Source organism: Saccopteryx bilineata, unplaced genomic scaffold (genome assembly GCF_036850765.1).
Source record: "Saccopteryx bilineata isolate mSacBil1 unplaced genomic scaffold, mSacBil1_pri_phased_curated manual_scaffold_23, whole genome shotgun sequence".
Lineage (NCBI taxonomy): Eukaryota > Metazoa > Chordata > Mammalia > Chiroptera > Emballonuridae > Saccopteryx > Saccopteryx bilineata.
In genome coordinates this window covers 37,127-52,038 of record NW_027095449.1, presented here as the reverse complement: position 1 = coordinate 52,038, position 14,912 = coordinate 37,127, and the positions used below count along the sequence as shown (strand labels likewise).

Genomic DNA, 14,912 nt, shown 5'->3' with positions numbered 1-14,912 from the left:
ACTCTCCATCTGGATTCCAGTTCTCATCCACCCCTTTGGAGTTAGGACGCAATTTCCTCCCTGTTACCAGCAGTGTCCCCTGTCATTTCCATTCCTGTGTCCATACCTTGTAGGAGGCCCCTGCACTTGACTTTCCCCCAAATCCCTAATTAACTGGCTATCTCTGCTGCTAGAATCCTGGTTGACAAATCTTAATGATGCCCTTTTTCTTTTCTCTTTCAGACACACCCTGATCTTTAGGATTGATTTTTTTTCTATTCCCTCTAGTATTTACTGACACCAGAATTTCTCCTGTCAACTGACACCTCTGTCATTATCCAAGCAGAACGTTTTGTGTTCATATCTGATGAGTCTGCTAATGTACGACCTTTAGTAAATCACATGAGAACACAGGTCAACATCCTGAATGATCTGACCCTCAGCCCAGGGGACTTGCTAAGTCAATAGTTTGGGTCATGGGGTTCTGGGTGGAAAAGTTTCCACTGATTTTGGGAATTGTTGTCTTAACCTATCTTTTTCCTTGCATGTGACTGCATTGTTACTATGGCATCTGGGACAGCAGCCACAGAAAAGCCACCTCCATGCTAGTGAAGCCCCTGGCTGACCTCCCAGGGTGCTCTAAAGGAGGAGGGGGGTGTAATGCTGGTGGTGGCCAGGCCGGTTTGCACTGAATTCAGGCACACAGTAGAGAACTGCAGAGCCGGAAAGCATTGGGCCCTCACCATTTATTGGAGGCTCGAAGAGACCGGCAAGCGAATAACAAAAGGTATTTGCAAACAACAGTTTCAACAGGCTTTAACATCCAAAATATGTAAAAAACATATTCAACTCAATAATAAACAAACAATCCAATTTCAATTATTTTTATTCTTTTCTCTTATACCCTTTTTACTTTAATGACAATAATATTTTCCTATTATTATTTTTAAATTTATTTTTTAAATTTATTTTTTTAAACTTACATAGGTTTCAAGTGTACATCTAATACATCACCTGTATATTGTATAATATGTTCAACACCCAAAGTGACGTCTCCCCCGTTTACCATTTTGTCTCTCTCCCTGCCACCTTCCCTCTCATAACCGCCACACTGTTGTCCGTGTCCATAAATTTTTGTTCACTTGTGTTTTTGTTTGTTCCTTCATTGCTGTTTTCATCCCGCATACGAGTGCAATCAGATGGTTCCTGTCTTTTTCCACCTGACTTACTTCACTCGGCATGATCCTTTCAGGACCCATCCGTGTTGTTGCAATGGCAATATTTCATCCTCTTTAACACCTGGGTTGTATTCCAGTGTATATCTGGACCACGTCTTCTTTCTCCCGTCATCCATCGAAGGGAACTTAGGTTGTCTCCATGTCTTGGCTCCCGTGACTAATGCTGCAGTGAAAATGGGGTGCATATATCTTTACAAATAAATGTTTTCAGATTTTCTGGGTAGCTATTCGAAGAGAAATTGCTGGGTCATTGAGTAGATCTATTCTTAATTTTTTGAGGGGCCCCCATTCTGTTTTCTATAGTGGCTGTACCAGTTTACATTCCCAGCAGCAATGTACGAGGGTTCCTTTATCTGCACAGACTCCAATACTTGTTGTTATCCTGGTGGCCGAGGACAGGAAGGTCCACACTGCATTCGGGCAGACAGTAGAGAAACTGCAGAACCAGAAAGTGTTGGGCCATTCCTGTTTAATAGAGTCTCACAATGGCAGACAAGCAAACTGGCAGGGAACACTGCTTCTCACGGCAGATGAAGCGAATGAACAACAGTAAACAATGGTCCCTCACAGTCGTGAGCAGGCAATCCACCAACCGCCATCCACCCTGAGGACAGGCACCTGCACGTAGCCTTACATAGACTATCCACACGGGGAGCTGCCACGTGCTCACACACTAATCAGGCAAAGTACAAGCAAGCAAGCCTAACACGGCTGCTTTCCCAACACTTGTTACTTGTCTTGTTGATCATTGCAGGTGTGGGGTGGTCTCCATTGTGGTTTTGATTTGCATTTCCCTCATAGCTAGTGAAGTTGAGCATCTTTCACATAACTGTTGATCAGCTGTATGTATTTTGGGGAACAACATCTCTTGAGATCCTCTGCTCATTTTTGAAATTGGATTGTTTGTTTATTATTGAGTTGAATATGTTTTTTACATATTTTGGATGTTAAAGCCTGTTGAAACTGTTGTTTGCAAATACCTTTTGTTATTTGGTTGGTTGCCTTTTTATTTTGTGATGGTTTCTTTTGCTGTGGTGAAGCTTCTTAGTTTGATATAGTCTCATTCATTTATTTTTGCTTTTATTTACCTGCCTTTTGGGTCAAATTTATAAAATCCTCCCTAAGACCAAGGTCATAAGCTTGGTACCTATGTTTTCTTCTGTGTATTATTTAAGATAAAATATTTAGGCCCTTGATGCATTTTGAGTTAATCTTGGTACATGGTCACAAATAGCATGCTAGACTAGTTTCAGTCTTTGGCACGTGGCTTTCAGGTTTTTCTCACACCATTTATTGAAGAGGCATTTTATCCTCCATTGTATGTTTTTGGCTCCCTTGCTGCAATTACTTGCCCATATATATGTGGGTTGATTTCTGGGCACTCAATTCTGTTCCATTGTTCCGTGTATCTGTATTTCTGCCAGTACCTACTATTGTGATTAATGTAGCTTTGTAGTATAATTTAAAGTCAAGAAATGTGATATTGTTAGGTCACCAAAGGAGGGACACACAAGGCCTGGTGAATTCTACAAGTTTATCTATGTCTCCACGAACAGGGGGCACTGAGACCCTAGTGACGTCAGCAGTGAGAGGATGACAAGCCACATCCTGTACAGGACTGAGTTTGGGTGTATTTCTTGCTATAGAGGGAAAACTTCTGTTACCTGTGGTGGTTAAACAATGGGGGAGGGAGGGTGGTACAGAAGTGAGGGGGGCAGGAGGTTGACTGTCAGGATGCCCCAGGATCTGGCAGAAGTGAGATAATCAATCAGGATCCCTCAGGTGGAGAGTCACGGGAACTGCCCTGGCCTCGGATCATCTAAAGCTCAAGCTGTCTAGTTGAGGCCATTAGTTAGGGGCCTGGACCCAAACATAACAGATATCTCTGGCTTTGTTCTCTTTTTCTTCAGTGTTGCTTGGGTTCCTTGGGTTTTTTTGTGGTTTCATACATATTTGATGATTTTATTCTTTGGACAATTTCTTTAAAAAATGTCATGAGAATCTTGATGAGGATTGCAGTAAATCTGTATATTGCTTTGGTTAACATGGCCATTGCAAATGGCAAAACTTTGGTTTTGTTATGAAAGAATAATATTCCATATATACACACACACATACACACACCAGAATTTCTTTGTGCATTTCTCCATATATGGACACTTAGGTTGTTTGCATATCCTGGCTAATGTAAGTAATGCTGCAGTGGACACAGGAGTGCAGATGTCTTTCCACTTAGTATTTTTGTTTTCTTCAGCTAAATATCTGGAAGCAATATTGCTAAATCACATGGTAAGTCTATTACTAACTTTTTGAGGATCACCATACTGTTTTCCACAGTGGTTGCACAACGCTACAGTCCCACTAACAGTGCATAAGGGTTCTCTTTTCTCCACAACCTCACCAATACCTTTTACTTTTGTCTTTTTAATAATAGCTATCCTTACAGGTGTGGAGTGCTATCTCATTGTGGTTTTGATTTGCATTTCCCTGGTGATTAGTGATGTTGAGCATCATTTTCAGGTACCTGTGGTCCATCTGTGTGTCTTCTTTGGAAAAATGTCTATTCAGGACTTCTGCCCATTTTCAAATTATTTTTTTTTTACATTAGAGTTGTATAAGTGCTTTACATAGTTAGGTATTAGCCTCTTATCAGATATAGGGTGTGTAAATATTTTCTCCCATTCAATATGTTGCCTTTTCATTGTGTGGATGGTCTCCTTTGCTGTAAAGGAGCTTTTTTGTTTGTTGTGGTCCCATCTGTTCTGGCTTTTCTTTGGGGGTTGGATTCAAAAATATTATTTACCAGCCTGAGTCAAGGAGCTTAACGCCTCTTTTCTGTCTAGGACTTTCATGGTCAGGTCCTATGTGCTTCAACTTCTAATCCATTTTGACTTAATTTTTATGTATGGTGTAAAATTATGGTCAACTTCTATATTTTAGCATGAGTGTGTAACCCACCACACCATTCTTGTAACACTATTTCTGTACATGATGGCCTGCTAACTAACCTATGACTGCAGATCAACATCATGTTCACTCTACAATTCTAGGACCTAACTTCCAAAGAATCAGACTCTGACCTTCAGACATTCTGGATCGAGGATGTTTGCTGACCTTCAACCACTTAACTGACTTGCACGTAATCCCCTCCACAGAGCACTCTCAATCCCCTCATTTTGATCTCTTTTTTTATAAATAATTTTTTTTTTAATTTTAGTGGGGTGACATCAATAAATCAGGGTACGTATATTCAAGGAAAACATGTCCAAGTTATCTTGTCATTCAATTCTGTTGCATACCCATCACCCAAAGTCAGAATGTCCTCTGTCACCTTCTATCTAGTTTTCTTTGTGCCCCTCCCCCTCCCATTCCTCTCTCCCCCCCCCATAACCACCACACTCTTGTCCATGTCTCTTAGTCTCGTTATTATGTCCCACCAATGTATGAAATTCTGCAGTTCTTGGTTTTTTCTGATTTACATATTTCACTTCGTATAATGTTATCGAGATCCCATTATTTTGTTGTAAATAATCCGATGTCATCATTTCTTATGGCTGAGTAGTATCCCATAGTGTATCTGTGCCACATCTTCTTTATCCAGTCTTCTATTTTTATTTTTACAGTGATTAAAACCTTTGGCCAAACTCTTGGCCAATATAGCAAGAATCTATAAAAGAGTAGTGATTTCTTTCTTTTGTGTTATTTTCTCTCTCCTCCCCGCTTACAAACCTGCTGCACATGTCCCTTTAAGATGGCTTTTGTGTTGAGAGTCCCCTCTCAAGCTGCTGGCTCTTGAATAAACCTACTGTCCTTCTACCAGCTCCTGTCTCTTCATTATTGGCTGTCAAGTGGCAGACCTTTTTGTGGTCCCAGAATGAGTGACCAGCCACAGGCTCAGACCCAACAGAGCTAACCCTCCTCATTCTCACATTATCAGGGAGGAGCAATGACTGCTACAGTATCTCAGCTGCTTGGGGAAGGCTGACCCCATGGCAGGGGCTATAGGGACTTCCCAGCAGCTGCCAACAGTCTCTTATCTCAGAGCTGCTCTCTGCTCTCCCTCTCAATGGCATCAGCCACCTACAGTTGCTCTATTGGAGGAAGGCAAAGATCATTAAGGGGGTTGACAGGCTCCTGGACTAAATAAGTAGAACAAGTATGCACTGTGAGTCCTCAGTCTCTGCTGTTTGGACTTTGTGCCATTTAAAGCTAAAAAAATGTGTTTCATGGTATCAATAGGTGTGAGATAAGAGTCTAAGACCAGAGGATTTGGTTTGAGAGTACTTGATTGTTTGAACTTGATATTTGCTTTGGAGTTTGTTTCTGTTTGACATGGGTGGCTCAGTCTCGGTTTCATCAAAACTTCTATTAGTCCATATTTTAGCAACTATGAATTTACAGCTATAAGCCAACAACTAATTAATTTAGAATTGTTTTCCAAAGGTCCATATAAATGGGACAAGAAAATCTCTTATGTACAAGCTTTCACGTTGTTATAGAGCAAGGATTCTTACTCAGAAAGGATCTAAATTGATGGTTCAAACAGGGTAGAGATGTCACTCCCTGCCTAGACAGTAAGACTCAGAAAGGCAGAAATGAGGGAATGAATCTTTTAAACACTCTAAGTCCTACTTCTGGAGGCCACGGAGGTGCTGCAGCCCCGGGAGTAATGGGGGATTAATGCCACCCCCACCCTGTGTGGCAGCAGGAGCAACAGGGGAACTGCCCCAACTCCATGTGAAGAGGGAATATGGGATTTGTAAAGCTTTAGCTGCCCCGGCAGCTGGCAGCCGAACCTGGGTTTAGTATCAATCTTTAGTAGGCAATCCTCCACCTTGGTGTGTTTACTTTCCCTCAGAAGCCTGGAGGAGAGATGGGTCTTTGGTGCCTGGGTGTAGCTGCTAACGTTTGAAAATGGCTTGAATGCTAATGAGGTGACTTTCCTTTTCCCTTTTAAACACAAGAAATATTTGCTCCAGTGACTTTGCCCTCAGAGTGTGGGCCGAGAGCGGCAGGAGCAACACCTGAACTTCTTAGAAACCCAGGTCTCAGGTGCCGAGACCAGCCCAACAGTGGGTGTGCACAAAAGGAAGGTGCTGCAGGACTTAAGAAAAACACACAAGACACAACATACAGAAAAGATGGGTTCTAGGACTGAGAGCCCAGATCTCTGCAGCCTTGTCATATTTATTGGTCTCTTTGCTCATCAAGCAAATTAGCAGAGCCTGGGTCAAATTAGTCTACAATGAATTCAGGTGCAGAGAAAGATGACCAACCGATGCCCCTCAGGCATGTGGGAAATGGGTATAGGGATCAGCTGCTTCACATAAACAATCTTAGTAGTGCTTGTTGAGGCAGTGTTCTGACCCCACATTCCAAAGTCCACACCAAAGACTTGTCTCAAAGCTGCAGTTTAATCTTTCAGCCATTTCCCCACACTCAGGCTCCACCCCTCACCTACCGAATCAGAAGCTTTGTGTTCAACAAGCCTCCTGGGGGGCTCTGGTGCATGCCAGGGATCACAGAATATGAAGAAAGACCTAAAGATTCAGCTTCTAATATGAAAAAATAACTATCCATGGATTTTGTCCAAAGATGACATCTTGGTAGACTTGGGTTGTTTTTTTTGTTTGTTTTAGAATGGATTGTCTGTATTCTATCACTTCTGTCACTTTTCCATTTGAAGAACATGGCCTGGGTTTCATCTGCTAATAACATTTTGTACAGTAAAAGTCCAGATCCCGGAGAGCTGGGAACAACTCTCCTCTTAGAGTGGAAAGGAAGAGAAGATAGAGCAATTAGATGTGTGTCCCAAATTCGATCTCTCCAGGTTAAGGAAGCAAGTATATTAGATAATGGAGTTCTAGTCACCTCTTGGGCTGTGGGGAACGTCTTCTGGGGGAAGATGTCACCTTATGTAGTTTTGTTTCAGAGGTGGGAACACCTTCATTTTTCATTTGGTTTTGGTTGTTCTCCATTGCTCTCTAGCATTTGATGCTTAACAGTATATCAAAAAAAATTTAAATGTATTTATTTATGGGGGTGGGGGGAGAGAAGAGAGAGAGACAGAGAGAGAGAGAGAGAGAGAGAGAGAGACATTAACTGATTGCTCCACCTAGTTGTGCATTGATTGTTTTCATACGTACTTTGAGCGTGGATGGAACTGGGGAATTCTGGCTCAAGTGGGTGCTGTTGGCGTTCAGGGTCCACCCTCCCGCCACTGCACTGCCTACAGTCGGGCTCTTTATCCAAATTTTATCTGCAAAATGTTTAGTCTGTAGAAAGCCACTCTGTTATTTTTGCAACTAGACTCAAGATCTAAGGTTTAATTCTCTCATCCTTTCCTTGGCTCGTGTGAGCCAAGAGTTGAGACATTATCTGAAAGTTTGGTTGGGAGATTCTCAAAGGACTTCACCGCCCTGGGTGCGTGTGAGGTAACTCATGATGGAGGGCTGGAGCAAACTCCCACCCCTCCACACACATACCCAGCAGCACATGGCACAGCTCTGCTTACTAGCCTTTCCCCACTTCGCCCAACAATCTTACTTCTTTATAAAGGCGATGTGCCCAGGTGAAATACTAAATTGCATGGTGTTTCTTGCAGCTGGGTTAGCCATAGGACCACGAGAGATAAGCACAAGGCCTGTGGACATTTCTGGGTTGGCTTTGCGTTTGTAATGCAAGTGCCATTCTGTCTCCCTCATGGTTTCTATCTCTTACTATCTGTAATTCAGACATGAGGCTGAAATGGAAGCAGCCATCTTGCCACTTTGAGGACAAAAGATACTTACAAGGAGTGGTGGACCAAGTAAGGAGAAGAACGCAAGTTCTTGGGAGAGTTACATCAGCTCTGGACTAACTACCATAAACTCCCTTGTTGGCTCAAAACTGAACTCTGTTTGTTAAGCTGCTCCAGCAAAGCTTCTCTTTCATGCAGCCTGGCGCTCGAGCCGATGCCGAATGTGAGTCCATGACAGAAACAGCACAGACCAAAGTCAGCCAGTGAGGATCTGGAGGGCTCCATCCGGACTGAGAAATTCACTCTAGGTCACAGCAGCCTGTGACCTTCCTGCCGAGGACCAGGAGGACTTCAGAGACCTGACAGGCAAGGTACAGCACCCAGTGGAGAGACAGGCATGAGGTCTGTGAATCCCATCTTTCTCCACAAACGACAGTGACACATAATGCATTCAACTCAAGGGGAGGACTTCAACTTAGGTGACTCTCTATGTTACCTAGGTAGAGAAACTGAGCTATCTTTTATTTTCTTGCTAGAATGTGCTTTATTATTATTATTATTATTATTATTATTATTATTTAGAAAATTAAATTTAACGGGGTGACATTGGTCAAGAAGACTGAGAGCTCTTTAAAGAAACTCCTTACCATGCGATTTCAAATGGGTGTACCTCAAGAATTGTTAAAACTTTCAGTATGTGGTGCCTGAATATTTAGTCAGGATCACTGACTGTTTTTCTCTTAGATTGTGAAATACAAAAATGGTAACATCCAACACAGGAGCAGCCATTGGGTGTGAATGGATGAAAATTGTACTGAATATTTTTGTCAGCTAGGCAAAAAAAATATATTCTAGGCATGCTGCAGAATTTTAGTAATTAGTTTATGAGTGCCATGAGGTGAAAAAGGGTGAAAATCCTGCCTTAACAGATCATATTGGACAGTTTTAAACAAGATTAAACACTTTGTTATATTTTTTTCCCTAGAAATAATGGATGGGAGCTAGGAAAATTTTAAATATGTATATTAAGATTTTACATTTTCTCTTTCTATTTTACATGTGGCCTGTGTTTAATTTTACCATGTAGGCTATCTGCAGTGAATCTCAAATTGTTCCACTAGGTACAATTTACTTAAAGTTTTAGGGGACTCATTCCCATAAGCTCATTTGAATTGTTTTTCCTACAAAAGCAATGATTACTTCAAGAGAAATTAAAAATACAATTTTAATTCTCCTATCTTATTATCCTTTATTACAAATCCTATATCAGATATATGATGGTTAAGAATATATATATCAATATATTCCACATAACAGCAAGTCTGTTAGTTAATAAAACATAAAATATAGGAAATACAAGGAGATAGGATTTAAAGTGCCCTAACAATAGGAGACTTTACTATTCCATTCTTAGAACAAGACCAATCAAGTAGACAAGATATAAATAAGGAGATAGAAGAACAAAACAATATAATAAAGAAAGTAGATCTCTCAGTTATTTAGAAAATATGCTCTTTTTTGCAAAATAAAGAGAACATACCACTTTATTTTATTTTACGTTTTTACAGACACACATGGATCAGTCATAAAAAAACTGATCATAATAAAAAATCTTAGCAAACACCAGTGAGTTCTATAAAGTAGAAATACTATGAAGAACACTTTTGATCACAATACAATCAAACCAGGATACTTTAGAAAAATGGTTCTTCCATCTGGAAATTTAATTACCATCTATTAAACAACTCTTATTGATAAGGAATATACAAATGGAGACTTCAGACTTTCTTAAAGCTCATAGTAATGAAACTACTGAATGTCAGAAGCTATAAGATTGATTTAAAATTGTGATAAGAGGAAAGATGCTTTGCTCAAATATTTTTCAAAAAAATAATACAAGAAAAATAAATTCTCAATGAAACAAAAGAACAGAAAAAATAAAATAAGTCAAAAGAAAGTACAAGTATGCAATACAAAAAATGATGCAATAGAGTATTTTAAAAACCTACAAACTACCTAATTAAAAAATAAAAATACTGGTTTATTTATTAATTAAAAATAATAATTAGACAAATTACTAATTAAGTTGTCCAAGAAAAAAGAGAAAGAGCACAAATAAAATTTTCAAATTGACAACAAGAAATAATCATTGAAATAGAAGTAATTTTTTAAATTTAAAATCTCTTTGCAAATAAATTTGAAAACCTGGATGAAATAAACCATTTCTAAGAGTAATACAGATGACCAAAATTGTCCCCAATACAGAGAGGAAGTTTAAATAAAACCATTTTCATAGAAGAAATAGAGAAAGATATTAAGGAGCCACACAACAGAGTAGGCACCAGGGCTAGATGGTTTTTTGTGGGAATTCTTCCAAACTCTCGAAAAACAGACAGATCCAGTGCTCTTTAAATTGTTCCAGAGCTGGCCCTGGCAGTTTGACTCACTGGTAGAGCATTGGCATGGGTGTGGATGTCCCAGGTTCAATTCCCAGTCAGGGCACATAGGAGAAACGCCTATCTGCTCCTCTACCCTTTCCCCTCCTTCTCCCCTTTCTGTCGCACACTCTCTCTCTTTCTCTCTCTCTCTCTCTTCTACTCCCTCAGCCATCGGTCCATTGGTTCCAGTGTGTTGGCCTCAAGCACTGAAAATGGCTCCATGGCCTCTGCCTCAAGCACTAAAAGTAGCTCAGATGCAAAGAAAAGGCCCCAGATGAGCAGAGTATTGTTCTGTAGGGGGCTTGCTGGATGGATCCTGGTAGGGGTGCTTGTAGGAGTCTGTCTCTCTTCCTCCCCTCCTCTCACTTAATAAAAAATTTGTTTCAGAGCATGGAAAATGAAGAGAAATTTTCTTATTGCCTTTTCAAAGTAAATGTATCATTAATAACCTAGCCCAATATTGACAGTATGAAAAGATAACTCTAAAGACCAATATATTTTATGACTGTCAATACAAAAGTACTAACTAATACATTAGCAAATATACTCCAAAATCATATAAAGACTGTGATACATCATAATCATGTGAAACTCAAAACAGAAATGAAAATACTGGTTTCATATGAGGAAATCTACTAACCTCATTCACTTCTTAATAGATTTAAGGAGAAAGAATTATAAAACTATTCACAAAGATGATTTGTAAAAGCATTGACAAAATTCAATTGCCATTCATTAGAAAAACTCAAGAAAATAGTGATTGGGGTATAGTTGCTTAATATGATTAAATACACACCCACACAGTGATTCACACCATACTATCCTGTTGTCTAGTATCTCAGTTACTTAACACTGAGGCTTAACCAGGAACAAAGCAAGCATGCCCATCCACTCCTGTTCAACATAATAATACAGATTTTAGCCAATGCAATTAGACAAGAGAAATCAATTAGGGGCATAAGAATAAATAAAGAGATGATAAAAAACCGTGGTACATGCATAAGATGGAATTCTATTTATCAATAAAAGAAGAGCTACTGACACAAGGAACTTGAATGATTGTCAACATCATTATCCTACGTGAAGGAAACCAGTCCCAGTAGGGACTTGGTTATACTTTCTCTAGATTCTCAGTGTCTGGTATAAAATCTTCCACCAGATTCAAAAAAAAAACTCACTGTTAATGAACGGATGAATAGATATAATCTCCCAACACTCTTCAGAGAAGGGAACATGCCTCATTCTTCTGTTGTCTTAACCACAATGCATGGTACTTACCAAGCACCCTCCTTGTCTGCTCTGCCCTGGAGATAAATGGGAAACACTGTTCTCAGGGCATTTCACGTGAGCCTCTCATCTCCTCACTGCTTCTCAAGAGCAGAACCTCTACTTTGCCTCATCTATGCAGCATGAACCCGAATGCTAGGGTAAGAATAATTGAGTGCATGGACACAGAAAATAACCACAAAGAAGATAAAGACTTTCTTTCATACTAAATTTGTATTTACTTTTTCTTTAAGGTATGTGTGGCTCTTTGGTTAAATATGTGCTTCTAGAAGCTTGTGACACAATAGGATGTTAAATTCCAACCTCAGGATTCTGTCTGAAAGTCCAAAGATGAAAATGGACACCCCGTGCACCGTGTCCTGCAGAGAGAAACCAAACCTGGCTCACTGTGAGGGCTGTTTCTGAAGGAATCCTGAGCTGCTTCCTGTGCTGCTTCTCTTATCCTGGAGCCTGTGCTCACGTGTGCTAAATGTACAGTCTAATCTCACCTGTGTTTGGGGGAATAAAGGAAAGGTGTATGTGCTATTGGGGACAACTTGGTGTGGGGTGTGGACAGGCCACTTTCAATAGTAGAGCAAGGGCACTTGGCGCGTGACCACCAGGACATGCTTGTAGCACATGGCAATGTGCTCTGTGAAGTCCTAGGAAGAATGAGGGTAGAAGAACCCAGTGGTAAAGGGGCAGATTAACTACTGTTATCCATGTATTAAAGGGATGTGTTTTAACCAGGAAACCCACAAAGGTCTCAGAAATTTTGGTCACACATAATTTTATCAGCACATCATGAATGACTCCCAGGAGAATGTGGTTTGAAGGGCAGAATTAAGAATATGGTTCAAACTTTCAGGGAAAAGGAAAGGAGATGTCTCAGGGTGTAGACCAAATGAAACTCCAAAATTAACTTGAACTTCTACCAAAAATTGAAATTCATACCTGTGTTCTTTTTTTTTATTATTTCAGAGACAGAGAGAAAGTCAGAGAGAGGGATAGACAGGGACAGACAGACAGGAATGGAGAGATGAGAAGCATCAATTATTAGTTTTTCGTTGTGCATTGTGACACCTTAGTTGTTCATTGATTGCTTTCTCATATGTGCTTTGATCACAGGCCTTCAGCAGACGGAATAATCCCTTGCTTGAGCCAGCGACCTTGGGCCAAGCTGGTGAGCTTTTGCTCAAACCAGATGAGCTCACGCTCAAGCTAACGACCTCAGAGTCTCAAACCTGGGTTCTCCGCATCCCAGTCCGACACTCTATACACTGCGCCACTGCCTGGTCAGGCCATACCTGTGTTCTTAAAAGAAGTATAAGAGGTAGTTTTGTTTTTTTTTTAAGATAAGAGAGATTTCAGGCTTGCACAAATATGAGAAACTAGTACAATTTATTGTAGTAACAATAAGCAAACAATCCAAGTGGCTGTGGCAGCAGTGTGCGGTGGGTCCCGCCTTGCAGTAAGTGACCAAGGTGCGGGGTGATGGAGGTGCAGTGACAACAGTTAGTTTCACAAGAAAAGGGGAGAACTAGTTAGTCAGTAAGTTGGTTACAATGAGGTGGGTCCAAGAGTTTCTTGATGCATCTGAACATGTCCAACATTGTTCTCTGATCTGCTGAATCCCTGTCTCTTTGCTCCTTCTGACATATCAATTAGTTGATCGTTGAGCGATCAGTTTTCCAGAAATATCTTGGTTCTTCAGAGTGCAGATGATAAGGAACCATTTGAGTTCTTTTCCTTAAAAATGTAATTCAACAAATATACATGCATCTAGAAAGAATGCTTTCAGCAGCTCTACCTACAGATTACCTAATGCAGGCAACTGATTTCCCTAATCACATGGATAAAATGATCAGTGTGGACCTAAAGGCAAAAGTGAGGAGAAGCCACAGGTGAAGATGATGTGCCAATCTAGAAAGAGTCTAGAGGAGAAAGGGCTACTGGGGATAAATAGAGAAAGCTCGGGGTCATCATGCTCTGCTCTGTCTGTCTGAGAAAGAGTTCAGAAGGTAGGAGCATCTGTATGTTCTGCTTTGGAGTTTTACAAATTGAGAAGGTGTAGCCTCCCCCTGTTAAATTAATTAAACGTCTACAAATTGCCAACAATGAACTTTAAAATACTCCCTAGTCCTAAGGGCCTGAGGGACAGAAACAGAGAGTTTTGAATTAGAGGCATGAGTTACATGGGGTGCAGGGACCTGAAAATATGTAGGAAGTAGAGGCAGATTTTCATTAAAGTTGCTTGGACAAAAACGAGAAAAAAAAGTTAGCAGCAATGTCCAATACTTTCATGAGTAAGTCAACTATCCCCTTCTGACTCGCAACTTCCTTCCTGGCATTTTCCTGCCTTAAAACATAGCGTCTCCTGCTTTCCACCAGTTCTCTGCATTTCCGCCCTTCTCCTTTCCAGCTCCCTGCGATCCTCCACCTGTCTGATTGCCTCCTCATACTCCTCTCTTAACCGCCTTTTCTCTCTCTCCAGCTCAGCTCTGCATTGCTGTCAGATCACTAGGATCTGTTTCTGAATCACGGCCTTGGCCCTTTCATAATTCAGATTAGTGAAGAATGCTCCCCCGTTCTCCCTCACTGTGCGCTGGGCCAGTTCCAGCAGCTCTGCCCTCTGGGCCTCCTGCTCTGCCCCTGTTGCCTTATTGTTGAACACACAGTGGCGAACCTGGAACTGTCCCACCAGCTCTCAAATGCATCCTGGAGCTTCATTTAAATAATCACGGAACTCCATGCCGTCCAAGTCATCTTTCCGGGTGAATAAGAGAATCATGAATCTTCTAGAGTTGAGTTCAAACATTGAGAGCACCTCCTTTATGGCTGTATGCCCTTCCTCTGTGTACTGGTCCAGCAGGACCACCAGGAGCAGAAAGTGAGGCCCTAGGAAGGTCAGGAGGATGCAACGAACAACCTCTGCTTTTGTGTCAGCATCTGGTACCTCAGTGTCGAAAATGCCAGGTGTGTCCACGACAATGATTTCTCTCCCGTTCCACATGCTGGTCCCTTTCTCACAGACCTTGGTGATGGATTTTGCTGCAATGCTCGAATGGAACTCTTTCTTTCCGAGGATGCTGTTTACTTTGGCGCTTTTACTGGCTCCAGCCTTGCCCACTAACACAAGCCTCAGTTGCTAATCTTTGCTGTCTTGGGTTTCAAGCCCTGGAACATCAAGAAACAAAAGTCACAGTGTGAAGACGGATCTCCAAGCCTTGTTTCCTCTGCAAGGCTTCTGCC

At 41.0% G+C, this 14,912-nt stretch overlaps 1 protein-coding gene and 1 pseudogene across 1 annotated transcript in view; both read right to left on the bottom strand.

The window, feature by feature from the left end:
* LOC136318252 (GTPase IMAP family member 4-like) overlaps positions 1-14,912 on the bottom strand; it is a 208,110-nt gene that overhangs the window by 190,920 nt on the left and 2,278 nt on the right. The gene's annotated exons all lie outside the window — the stretch shown is intronic.
* Positions 13,045-14,912, bottom strand: part of LOC136318270 (GTPase IMAP family member 4 pseudogene) — a 32,190-nt pseudogene continuing 30,322 nt past the window's right edge.